Consider the following 12,451-nt stretch of genomic DNA (forward strand, 5'->3'; position numbering starts at 1 on the left):
TACTGGAGTGGGTTGCCATTTCCCTCTCCAATGCATGAAAGTGAAAAGTGAAAGTGAAGTCGCTCAGTCGTGTCTGACCGTCAGCGACCCCATGGACTGCAGCCCACAAGGCTCCTCCGTCCATGGGATTTTCCAGGCAAGAGTACTGGAGTGGGGTGCCACTGCCTTATCCGAGAAAACTTCTAGTAGCCTAATAAAAAGTTCTTTGAGAAGAGAGACTTAAACATTTTTCAAAACCCCTCCCAGTCCCTCTTCACACCATACGACCTGGCAGGCACATGGATGGTTGGGCCACAGGAGAGAACAAGGAGACCTAGTTATAGATTACAGGTTAATTTGTAGGTAGCACCAAGTATAAAATTCAATTAATCAATCATTGACTCAACAAGCAGTAAACTAGTAAAATTCCTGGCCTCGTAACATTTACAAATATTCCAATGAAGGAAAACATACTAAAAAAAAAAACAACAAGTAAATATATCTCATGACTAATGATAAAACTAAGGGTAGAGGTATAGTTAGCAGGATACAGGAGGCAGATTGGTAGGGGTTACTTTTTTGTACAGTATAAGGAGTCCAAAAGGACCTTTCTGGCAAGAAGAAGATTGAACAGAGATCTGAAAGAAGAACATGTGGATGAAATGTGTTCATATCTGCAAAGCATTTTCATGTCTACAAGTCTATTGGAATAGATTAGATCCATTGTGCATGCAATATAAGGGCTCTCTCTCATGGGAAGAGCATTCCAATCAGAGAGATTAGCAGGTGCAAAGAGCCCAAGGTAAGAGTTCCCAGTATCTTTAAGCTGTAAGGAGAATAGTATGGCTGGAGCTGAGTGAGTGAGGATGAAGTAAGGAAAATGGTTTGCTCAGGAAAGTAATGGATTCAGCGATGGAGGGAGAAGATTCTAGAAGCTAAAGGCTGACTTTTACTTTGAGTAATATAAGAAGCCATTGGAGAAATCTTAAGGCAAGCAGTTATATGATTTCACATAGTTTTAAGGGATTAACATTTTCTCTGTATTGATGTTAAAATGAAAGTGATAGGCCATGGCATAGGCAAGAGTGGGAAGCCTGAAGGTTAGGCAGCAACTGCAATAATTCTGGTGACAGAAGAAGAAAGATTGGACCAGAGTGGTGGTAGTCAGATTCTGGATGTACTTGGAGAGATGAACTGAGCTGTTGATAACTATGGATGGTATTTAAGAGTCATGAGACTATTATTGATTCACATAAGGGATAAGTATGAAGAGAAAATAACAGCAGTTCAAGGACTAAGCCCTGGGACACTCCAGTGATTGGAAAAAAAATAGGGTAGAAAAGAAATGGAGAAGAGTGGAGAGCCAATGGAGAGAAACGGAGAAGAGTAGAGAGCCGATAAGGAAAGCTCCAAGTTTTTCTGCTAAAAAACTGAGGAAGTAGCTGGAAGGACATGAGGAATCAAGAAAGGGTTGGGTTATTTAAGGTGAGAGCAATTACAGCATGTTTGTAAGCAGGTGTTCTTTTTCTAGGGCTGCCATAACAAAGTACCACAGGCTGAGAGGCTCAAATGGCAGAAATGTATTTTCTCACAGCTCTGGGGGCCAGGGCTGTACAGTGTCAGCAGCGCGGGTCTCCTCAAAGGCATCTCTACTCGGTGTGAAGGTGGTCGTTTTCTCCTTGTGTCATCACACTGTCTTTCCTCTGTGCATGTCTGTGTCTTCACCTCTTCTTCTTAAAAGGACACCAGTCACATTGGATTAGGGTACAACATAATGACCTCATTTTGACGCAGTTACCTCTTTAGTGATCTTATCTTCAGTCACACTCTAAGGCACTGGGGGTTAGAACTTCACATATGAGTTTAGGGAGTACACAACTCAGCCCATAACAAGGCTGATGAGAAAGATGCCAGGGATAATCACTGAAATGATGTTCTGAAACAGGCAAGAAGGGGTCGAATATGGTGCCTAAAGGGAAGAGCAGGCTGAAGACAGAACATGGATGATCCATCTACAATAACAAGAGAGAAAGCAGAGTGTCTTGATACATATACAGTTGAGTGGGTGCATGTGGTGGTGAGCATACAGCAGTTCTTTACACTGCTTTCATTTACTCAGTGAGCTAGGCAGCAAGGTCATCATCAGGGCATGTGGTTGAGAAGGTGTTGGAAGATGGAAAAGAGAACACAAGGTCTGTAGTGGTCATTTGGGGTGGTGGAAGAGACAGTGGACACCTGGGAGATGTAGTGTGGAAGCTGGACATCACCGAGGGTCCACTTGGGGTGAGCTAACCTGGATTACAAGTGAGACCCGTAGGCACGGTGTTTTGCTCCCGTGCTGTTTTGCCATAAGATCAGGCCTGGAGTAGACAGATATGGGGTTGGCCAAAACGTTTGCTTGGGTCTTTCCAAATGGAAAACAAACAAACAAACAAAAATCCAAACTAACGTTTTTGCCAACCCAATAGATTTTGACTTCCCAAGTGGTTCAGTGGTAAGGAATCTGCCTGCCAATGCAGAGTTGATCCCTGGATTGGGAAGACCCCCTGCAGAAGGAAATGGCAACACACTCCAGTATTCTTGCCTGGAAAATTCCATGAACAGAGGAGCCAGGTGGACCACAGTCTATGGGGGGTGCAGAAGAGTCAGACATGACTTAACGACTAAACAACAATGATTAGATTTAACTAGGGTGGTAGGGAAAGGCTTAGGGTTAGGTGCTAACAAGATTTAACTAGGGTGGTAGGGAAAGGCTTAGGGTTAGGTGCTAACAAGATTTAACTAGGGTGGTAGGGAAAGGCTTAGGGTTAGGTGCTAACAAGACGACTATGACAGAGGTAGACTAGGGTAAGGATTTGTGGGGTAACAATGATGACAGTGGCATCTCTGCTGGTAGGAAGGTATATTAGTTTCTTGGAGCTCCCATAACAAAATACCAGAAACTGGGTGGCTTCAACAACAGAAATAGTGTTACACAGAGGCCAGCAGTCTGAAACCACGGTGACTTTCTCACGGGTGTGAGGAAGGGATCTGTCCCAAGTCTCTCTCCTTAGCATGTAGATGGCCAGCTTCAGGTCTGTGCAGCATTCCCCCTGTGGGTGTCTATATCCAGATTGTCCCTTTTTATAAGGACATCTGTCATACTGAATTAGGGCCCATAATAATGACATCACTTTAACTGGATTACCTCTGCAATGATCCAATTAAGGTCACATCCTGAGAAACTGTGGTGAGGATTTCACCATATGAATTTTTAGTGAGTGAGTGAAGTTGCTCAGTCGTGTCCGACTCTTTGTGACCCCCGTGGACTGTAGCCTACAAGGCTTCTCCGTCCATGGAAAATAGAAAAAGAAAAGTAAATTAAATCCAAAGTGAGCAAAATAAAAGAAATAATAAGAATTAGAGCAGAAGTCAACAAAATTGAAAATAGGAGATCAATAGATAAAATCAATAAATCAATTTAGTTCTTTGAAAAGATCAATTGGTAATGCACAAGCCAGACTAATTAAGAAACAGAGAAGACATAAATTACTAATATCAGAAATAAAAAGATATAACTACAGATCCTATGGATGTTGAAAAAATAATGAGTAAATGTATGAGCAACCCTATGCCCACAAATTTGATAACATAGATAAAATGGATCAATTCCTTGAAAGACACAATTTACCAAAACTCATAACAAAGAAATAAATGCTCTGAATAGGCTTATGTCTGCTAAGAAAGTGAATCAGTAATTAATAATCTTCCAAAACAAAAGCACTGGGTTCAGAGTTCCCTGGTGAATTCTACAAAACATTTAAAGGAAGAAATTATATCAATTCTCTACAATCTCTTTCAGAATATAGAAGCAGAGGGAACACTTTCTGACTTATTCTATACAGTCAGGATTACCCTTTTACCAAAAACAGAAAAAACATTACAAGAAAACTACAGATCAGGTGTTGAATACCAATATCTCTCATGAACACAGAAGTAAAAATCTTTACCAAAATATTAGCAAAAAATCCAACAATGTATAAAGATAATTATACACCATTACCAAGTGATATTTACCCAAGATAGGCAGGGCTGGATAAATTAATTAGCGCAGGAGGGATTCCCTGGTAGTCCGGTGGTTGAGAATGCCTTCCAGGGCAGGATATATGGGCTCAATCCCTGATTGAGAGCTAAGATCCCACAGGACTCACAGCCAAAAAGCCAAAACATGAAACAGAAACAATACTGTAAAAAACACAATAAAGCTTTACAAAAAGTCAATTAGCATAACCCATTATATCCATTGGTTAAAAAGAAAAGAAACCACATGATTATATCAATAGATGCATAAAGAGCAACTGACAAAAATTGAACACTTATCCATGATAAAAACTCTCAATAAACTAGGAATATAGGGAAACTTCCTCAGCTTGATAAAGATTTTCTAAAAAAGACCTACAGCCAGCATCATGCCTAAGAGTGAGAAACTTAAAACTTTCTCACCAAGATTAGGTACAAGGCAAGGATGACCCTTCTCATCACCCCTTTTCAACATCATACTTGGAAGTTCTAGCTGATTCAGTAAGACAAGAAAAAGAAATGAATTGTGTACAAATTGGGAATAACATGAGTTGTGTAAAGCATCTGAAAATAAATCAACAAAAAACTCCTGGAACTAGTAAGCAATTGTAACAAGATATAGGATACAAAGTTAATAGACAAAAGTGTATCAGCAATAAACAAGTGGAATTTAACATTTGAAATGCAATATCATTTAATGGCTGAGTAATACTCCATTGTGTATATGTACCACAGCTTTCTTATCCATTCATCTGCTGATGGACATCTAGGTTGCTTCCATGTCCTGGCTATTATAAACAGTGCTGCGATGAACATTGGGGTACACGTGTCTCTTTCCCTTCTGGTTTCCTCAGTGTGTATGCCCAGCAGTGGGATTGCTGGATCATTTACATAAACACCCACAAAATGAAATACTTAGGTATAAGTCTAACAAAATATATATACAATTTATATGAGGAAAATTACAAACCTCTGATGAACAAAATTATCAAGAAATAAATAGAGAGATAGTCCACGTTTGTAGATAAGAAAATCATATTATCAAGATGTCAATTCTTCCCAAATTGAACTGTAGAGACAATGCAATTCCAGTCAAAATATCAAGTCATTTTGTGATGTCAACAAGCTGATTCTAAAGTTTATATGAAAGGTCAAGAGATTCAGAATAGTGAATGCAATATTCAAGGAGAACAAAGTTGGAGGACTTATATTACCAGACTTTAAGACTTACTATTAATCAAGACAGTAGGGTACTGGCAATGGAGGAGACAAATAGGTCAATGGAACAGAATAGAGAGCCAAGAAACAGACCCTTATAAATATAGTCAACTGATCTACAACAAAAGAATGAAGGCAATGCACTATTATTTTTAACCAATGGTGCTGAAACAGTTGAACATCTATATGCAGAAAGAGAGGGAGAGAATCTAGACATAGGCCTTACACCCTTCACAAAAATTAACTCAAAGTGGACTGTCTTTGAGTCCTAGAAGATAACCTATGAGAAAAACCTAGACGGGTCTGGCTATGCATATAATTTTTAAAACACAATGCTAAAGATAAAATTCATGAAAAAAATTGATAAGCTGGACTTCATTAAAATTAAAAATTCTACTCTGCAAAAGACAGTGTCAAGAGAATGAAAAGAGAATACAAGCCACAGACTCAGAGAAAATATTTACAAAAACACATGTAGTAACAGATTGCTATCCAAAATATACAAAGAACTATTAAAATTGGACAGCTTAGAAAAAGCAAACAGCTCCTCCAGGAATAACGCCGTGATGAAGAGCCTTCCATGTGCATCTAATCTTCCTGACAGATCTACTATAGAGACAAGGGAAGTGATCTCAGCTGGCTCAGTCCCTTGCCTGAACAACTCAAAAGTTAGTAAGAAGAGGTGTGGCCAATATGGCAGAGTAGGAAGACCCTGAGCTCCCCTCTTCCCACAGGCTCACCAGAATTACAAGTATCTACAGAGCAACTGATTTTGAAAACAACATGAAGACTAGTAGAAAAAATTTTTCCATAACTAGAGATGCACTGTGGAGAAGGAAATGGCTACCCACTCCAGTACTCTTGCCTGGAAAATCCATGGACAGAGGAGCCTGGTAGGCTGCAGTCCATGGGGTCTCGAAGAGTCTGACAGGACTGAGCGACTTCACTTTCACTTTCCACTTTCATGCACTAGAGAAGGAAATGGCAACCCACTCCAGTGTTCTTGCCTGGAGAATCCCAGGGATGGGGGAGCCTGGTGGGCTGCCGTCTCTGCGGTCGCACAGAGTCGGACACGACTGAAGTGACTTAGCAGCAGCAGCAGAGATATACTGTGAGTCAGGTAGGAGAGGTGGAGGCGCGGTTTAGTCAAGACACATACCCCTGTGTTGGTGACCCACAAACAGGAGGATGATCATAATTGCAGGGACTCTCCCCAAGTAGCAAGGGGTGTTAGCCTCACATTGGGCTCGCCAGTCAGGAGGTCCTGCACTGGGAAGATGAGCCCCTAGAATGTCTGGCTTTGAAGGCCAGCAGGGCTTGAGTATGGGAGAGCCAGAAGGCTGTAGAAAACACAGCCTCCACTCTTAAAGAGCATGCGCGGAATTACCCAGGCTTCAGGTCCCAGCACAAAGGTAGTGATTTAAAACGAGGCTGGGTCAAACCCACTTGTTGACCTTGGAGAATCTCCTAGAGAGGCAAAAGGCAACTGGAATATTCCCTGGAGACACAGATGCTAGAGAAAACCATTTGGGGGAACTTATTTACCACAAGCACACTGGGGATGGCAGGTGCCATTTTGGAGTCTTCCTTCTAGCTTATTAAGGACAAGAGTTTACTGGCTCACCAGCAGGCTGGCACCAGCCTCAAGTCCCCCAGCTAGACCACCCCAGGACGCAGCCCCTTCCCACCAGCAGGCCAGCAGTAGCCTTAGGACTTGGCTCCACCCACCAGTGCAGGAAACCCAGGTTGGATCCCTGGGTCAGAAAGATCCCCTGGAGGAGGAAATAGCTACCCTTTCCAGTATTCTTGCCTGGAGAACCCCATGGACAGAGGAGCCTTGCAGGATACAGTCCATGGGGCCCCAAAGAGTCAGGCACGACTGAAGTGACCTAACACACACAACAGAAGAGCCCACACCATCCACACAGGTGCACATGTAGAGCTCATAGCTCTGGTAGCCAGGGAAAGCATGTTACCAGGGCTCACAGGACATCTCCTACATAAGGTAACTTCTCCAAGATTGAGAAATGTAGCCTGCTGCTGCTAACTGCTAAGTCGTTTCAGTCGTGTCTGACTCTGTGCGACCCCATAGACGGCAGCCCACCAGGCTCCCCCGTCCCTGGGATTCTCCAGGCAAGAACACTGGAGTGGGTTGCCATTTCCTTCTCCAATGCATGAAAGTGAAAAGTGAAAGTGAAGTCGCTCAGTCGTGTCCAACTCTTAGAGACCCCATGGACTGCAGCCAACCAGGCTCCTCCGTCCATGGAATTTTCCAGGCAAGAGTACTGGAGTGGGTGGACAATGCATAACATTAAATTATATAAAGGTGCTTGATGTTTCTATTCTACAGAAAACTAAAGTAGTCATAAAATGCAATATACTTGATCCCAAATGCACTATAGTTTTATAGGCTTAAGGCAGGAAGGAGAATGGGGTCTGTTTCCTGCTCATTCTTGTTTAATTGTTTTTAATGATCAAAAGGTTAGTGACAGTGCAGGCGGACTCTAGTATGTTTATGGGGGGTGAGAGAAGGGGTAAAAGTTCAGCCATTCGATTTTGCTTCTTAAGTAATTCTTACGTCCTGTTTCTGCTGTTTGCACACCAAGCACAATTTCAACGTTTGTAACATACTGCTAGAGAACTGACCTCACAGGCAGAGACAGAGTGCTGGCCTAGTTTCTATCCACTCTGATCTATAAAGTCATACTTTGGCACACACCAAAGAGATGAGCATAGCACGTGCTGGGCTTTAACCATGTCAGGGTGTATAAACTAGGGCTAGCCAGGCATCACAGGCACCTGGAGAAGGAAATGGCAACCCGCTCCAGTACTCTTGCCTGGCAAATTCCATGGATGGAGGAGCCTGGTAGGCTACAGTCCATGGGGTCACAAAGAGTTGGACATGACTGAGTGACTTCACTCTTCACTCAGGCATCACAAATCACCCAGACAGGTAAATCACTAAGAAAGAACAAAGCATTAATACAAATTTCTCAACCTCATAAACATTGACATTTAAGCCAGATTAAGTGTTTTGCTGTGAAAAGGGGCAAAGCTATCCCTGTGTACAGTAAGATGTTTAGCAGCATTCTTAGTTTCTATCCACTTGTTTTTTTTCTAGCCAAAGTTTACTATCACACTGTATCCATATCAATCACTCCTGTATGACAAAGACAGCCACATTTCTGCCTCCTTACTCCATCTACTGCCCCCATCTCTGATCCCACAGCTCCAACTGGCTGCTAGATGACTTCATTTGGACGTCCTCAAGCATCAATAATTCAGCATGCTCAAAGAAAAATCATCTTTCCATTGACGTCAGCTTCTCCCTTTAATGTTCCTGTATCTTGAATAACTCTTTGCCCTCTGTGCCCTCAGGTTAAAAACCTTGATGTCCTCTTCATCTCCTCCTCATTTAATTGACCCCCACAGTCAGTAAATGATCAACTCGCATGCAGTTGAGTCTAATTTCTGCAATGTTCTGCAATCAGTGTGCCCTCTTTTTCATTCCCTTCAGCCACTCTTGTGTCCACCATAAGGACACCTTTCAACTTTTCCTGCCCCTTTGGCTCACTATTTTGGTCCATCTTACGTGCTTTTACCAGAATATCCTTCATGTGATCATGATCTGACCATGTCACCTGCTTGTTCAAAATCCCTCCAATATTCTCGATTTCATCCTGGGTTTTGTGCATGTACATCTCAGCTCTTCTGACACCAAGCAATTTAAACTGCTTGTCAATCTCCAAACACATCCAATGGATTTCAACCACTCTGCCCTGACTCATGCAGACACACAGACCACTGAAATCTCTGTATTTGTCGAGCTTTGACTCAAATATGACATCATTCACAAAGACCTTCTTAATTCCCCCCAATCATGACAACAAAAATGTGTCAGACATCTAAACTTGCTTCAGGCTATGAACCAGTAGAATATAAAAACAAACTCATAGATGATCACTTGATATTCTTGTTTCATCAGAGTATTTTGAAAAAAAAAATTCTTTTTTAACAAAGAAAAAGAGCTTTTCCTAAACTGTGAAAATCCAAATTTCTCAATATTTCCCATATTGGAAAAAGTCTCTCTGTGTTTAGTCAAAGCAAAAGTCCTGGGAAATTTCCCATTCCTAGTGCCACCAAGAGATTCATGCAGACCATTTCTTACCAAAACCCAGTCATTTTGTTAAGTTTTTGTTTGTTTTTCTTTTTTATTTTAATTGGAGGCTAATTACTTTACAATATTGTATTGGGTTTGCCATACATTGACATGAATCAGCCACGGGTGTACATGTGTTCCCCATCCTGAACTCCCCTCCCACCTCCCTCCCCATCCCATCCCTCAGGGTCATCCCAGTGCACCAGCCCCGAGAACCCTGTAATACCCTGCCTTAACACTGGATGGGTTCAAAAGAACCCAAATTCTACACACAGAATTTGAACTGTGGGACAAGAGTTATGAGGCAAGGGTTATAAAGATGAATCTTAGTAAGTCTACTTTTATCTATAGAGTAGTTGCTAAAGAAATAAAGATGTACAACTTTTTCCAAAGAACAGCCAAAGTCATTAAGTAGATAATCATTTTATACTTTCAGTTTTTGAAATGAAGATCTTAGAGCTCTGTGTGGTATTGGGATTCACAAAAATTATGGATGACTGACACTTAATCCCTTTCTGCCTTGTAGTAATAATTCTTTGGATTCATTCACAAAGAAAACACAAAATAAAACAAATCAAAAAAACTAATCAGATATAGAAACAAGGAGAATTTGTAACAGAAGCCATTAGACTTCTTGGTTCTAGACTCAATTTATCTTTACCTCAATTTCTCATTGTTAATCCTTAGAGCTTGGTTACTTTATCTCTACAGCCCCTTCCCATGCTGACAGTACACACATTTTACTTTTTTAATTCAAGAAACCAAATAAAAAAATATTGAGAATGAAAAGAATTCTTGAAACTGTGTGTCCCACTTTGGTACTTTCATATTCAGATTCAGATTTGCCTAGACTTTGTAAAGGCATTATATTCTGCTTCAGACAGAACTAAAACCTCTCTCTCTGGAAGTCTTGGGTCATATAGTATGTGCCTCCTATCACAGTACAGGGGAATGTCTTGTCTCCCATTTTGACAAGGCTATGAGTTTGTTACTCTATGGGAAAAAAAGAGGATTTAGTCAAGCTAAAGGGAAATCCCAAACCTCTGGCCTGGGGTATTGCAGAAAGCAGATATGAGATAGAGTTAGTTCAGTTTTGCTAAATACCTTCCATTTCCCCAAGGAACTCCATTTCTGGTTTTTCCTGTTGTTGTTACATGTAGAAGAGTTTAATAATCAACTGAATTTTTGAAGGAGAGAAAGACAAGAATATATACCTGATCATCCAAATTTCCATAATAGTTGGTGCATAGAAAATTCTGACTCTGAAAAGAGGAAACTTCCCAAACCGGAAAAACCAGAAGACTGCGCAAACCACTTCTCAAGGTGGTCAGCTTTCGCAGACCGTTCTACTACTGTTATAATTTCTTGGACTACAGTTATATCCAAACACAAACCCATAAAGTCACTTTGGTCATCATTTTGGCCAAAACATCAGTAATTGTCTTTCTTTACAATAAAATGATTTTGTGCATGTAAAAGAGTTTATTACTCAGATTTCTTCTCCTTGGAAACAGACCAGCTGATTGGAGAAAAACCTCTGCTAAAAATGAAAATGCTTCCCAAGCTTAAAAGGTGAAAACTGTGGTCTTCACCACATGACATCATCCAAACTTAGTTTTTATTTCCCTGTACAAAGATTTCCATATATGTCTTTTCCCCAAAGAGCATAGCATTTTATTCAGGTTTTTTAAATTGTTATTAACAATGGTAACATTGGAAACTCTTACGTGGTGAGGTTTATGGCTACTTTTTCTGCTATATTCTTTATCATATATATAGTGGAGAACTTTAATCATTTTTTTTGAAGTATAGTTGATTTACAATGCTGTGTTAATTTCAGGTGTATAGCAAAGTAAATATATATATTTACTGAATATATATACAAATAAATATATATATTTATTTCAGTAAATATATATATACTGAATCAGAAAAAAATTTAAATATTTTTTCCAGCTCTTTAAGGATTTCATATATGCTTTAAAATAAGGCCTTACTATAGAGCAGGATCACTGATGAGCCCTGAAAGTAAAGGAACTGAAACTGGCAAAGATACCTTATTATGTGAATTCACAGATCCTGCCCTGAAGGTTTTTTCCCAGAGGTTTTGGGAAACGCCTTATGATTACAACAGAATCTTATTCTTTCTACCTTTTCATATCCTATCCTCACCTGGCTAGAGGCTCCACAGCTTTCAAAGAATCTTGATAATTATTTTATATAATACTACGTATCTCTTTGGGCTCTTTCGTTGTACTCAGATCTGTTTAGAGCTCTTAGGTTTTCGTTATTTAGATTGGGGTTTTACTTTACTGAGGTGTTAGAACAGAAGAGGGAATGTGTTTCATTTTTATTTTGATTACCACACACTCTTCTAACCCTTTGCCCCATGTTGACCCCTCTGAAAAGATGATAATCTCATTTCCTGCATCATAAGAAAACTTCTTAACTGGTCAAGAATCATAATCAGGTTTAAACAGTTATTTTAGCCTTTCTTCTCCATCCCACTGACATTAAACCCAAGATGAGTCAAAATGTGATGTGTTCCATGCAATCTTTTCAAATATCCTTGAAACAGGCACGTGGTTTCAGTTCTGTGATGGAATAATTTGCTCCAAAGAACTTCAGCTTTCTGATCCTCCTTAATTGTCAGCATTGTATTTCTAGAAAATTCACCACAGAAGCTTTTCACTGGGCACAACCTTAAACAGCTAAATTTAAGGAGATGACCTGAGTCATGTATAAGAAATTCTAGAATCTTCCTCCCAAGACCCATGTAAGAAGAAAGGGACAATGACTAAATAATAAAAAATATTTTCAAAGCCATTGGCTTCCAGATCCAAAATGGGAATACACTTTCTTTCCTGACTTAGAAATTGAAGAAAGGGACCAATTTAATTGTGCAATTTCCTACCCTGCCCTTGTGGTTGGATCTGAACCAGTATGACATGTAAGAAGTCTCAAAGGAGGGCAGAACAGTAGTGTCTTTAAATTCTTGGAACACCTGTTAACAGGTTATAGGGGGTTTATATATAG

General features: G+C 40.3%; 1 long non-coding RNA gene across 3 annotated transcripts in view; it reads right to left on the reverse strand.

The window, feature by feature from the left end:
* Positions 1–12,451, reverse strand: part of LOC107133269 (uncharacterized) — a 239,861-nt gene that overhangs the window by 97,095 nt on the left and 130,315 nt on the right. The window contains exons 1-2 of one of the 3 annotated variants that reach the window (XR_009490982.1): positions 4,036–6,151; positions 3,167–3,302 (exon numbers count right to left, since the gene is read on the reverse strand). The exons of the other annotated variants lie outside the window; for them this stretch is intronic. This is a non-coding gene — a long non-coding RNA (uncharacterized lncRNA). Of the gene's footprint in view, positions 1–3,166; positions 3,303–4,035; positions 6,152–12,451 lie in introns of those variants that run through there. 3 annotated transcript variants of the gene reach the window in all.

Source organism: Bos taurus, chromosome 17 (assembly GCF_002263795.3).
Source record: "Bos taurus isolate L1 Dominette 01449 registration number 42190680 breed Hereford chromosome 17, ARS-UCD2.0, whole genome shotgun sequence".
Classification (NCBI taxonomy): domain Eukaryota; kingdom Metazoa; phylum Chordata; class Mammalia; order Artiodactyla; family Bovidae; genus Bos; species Bos taurus.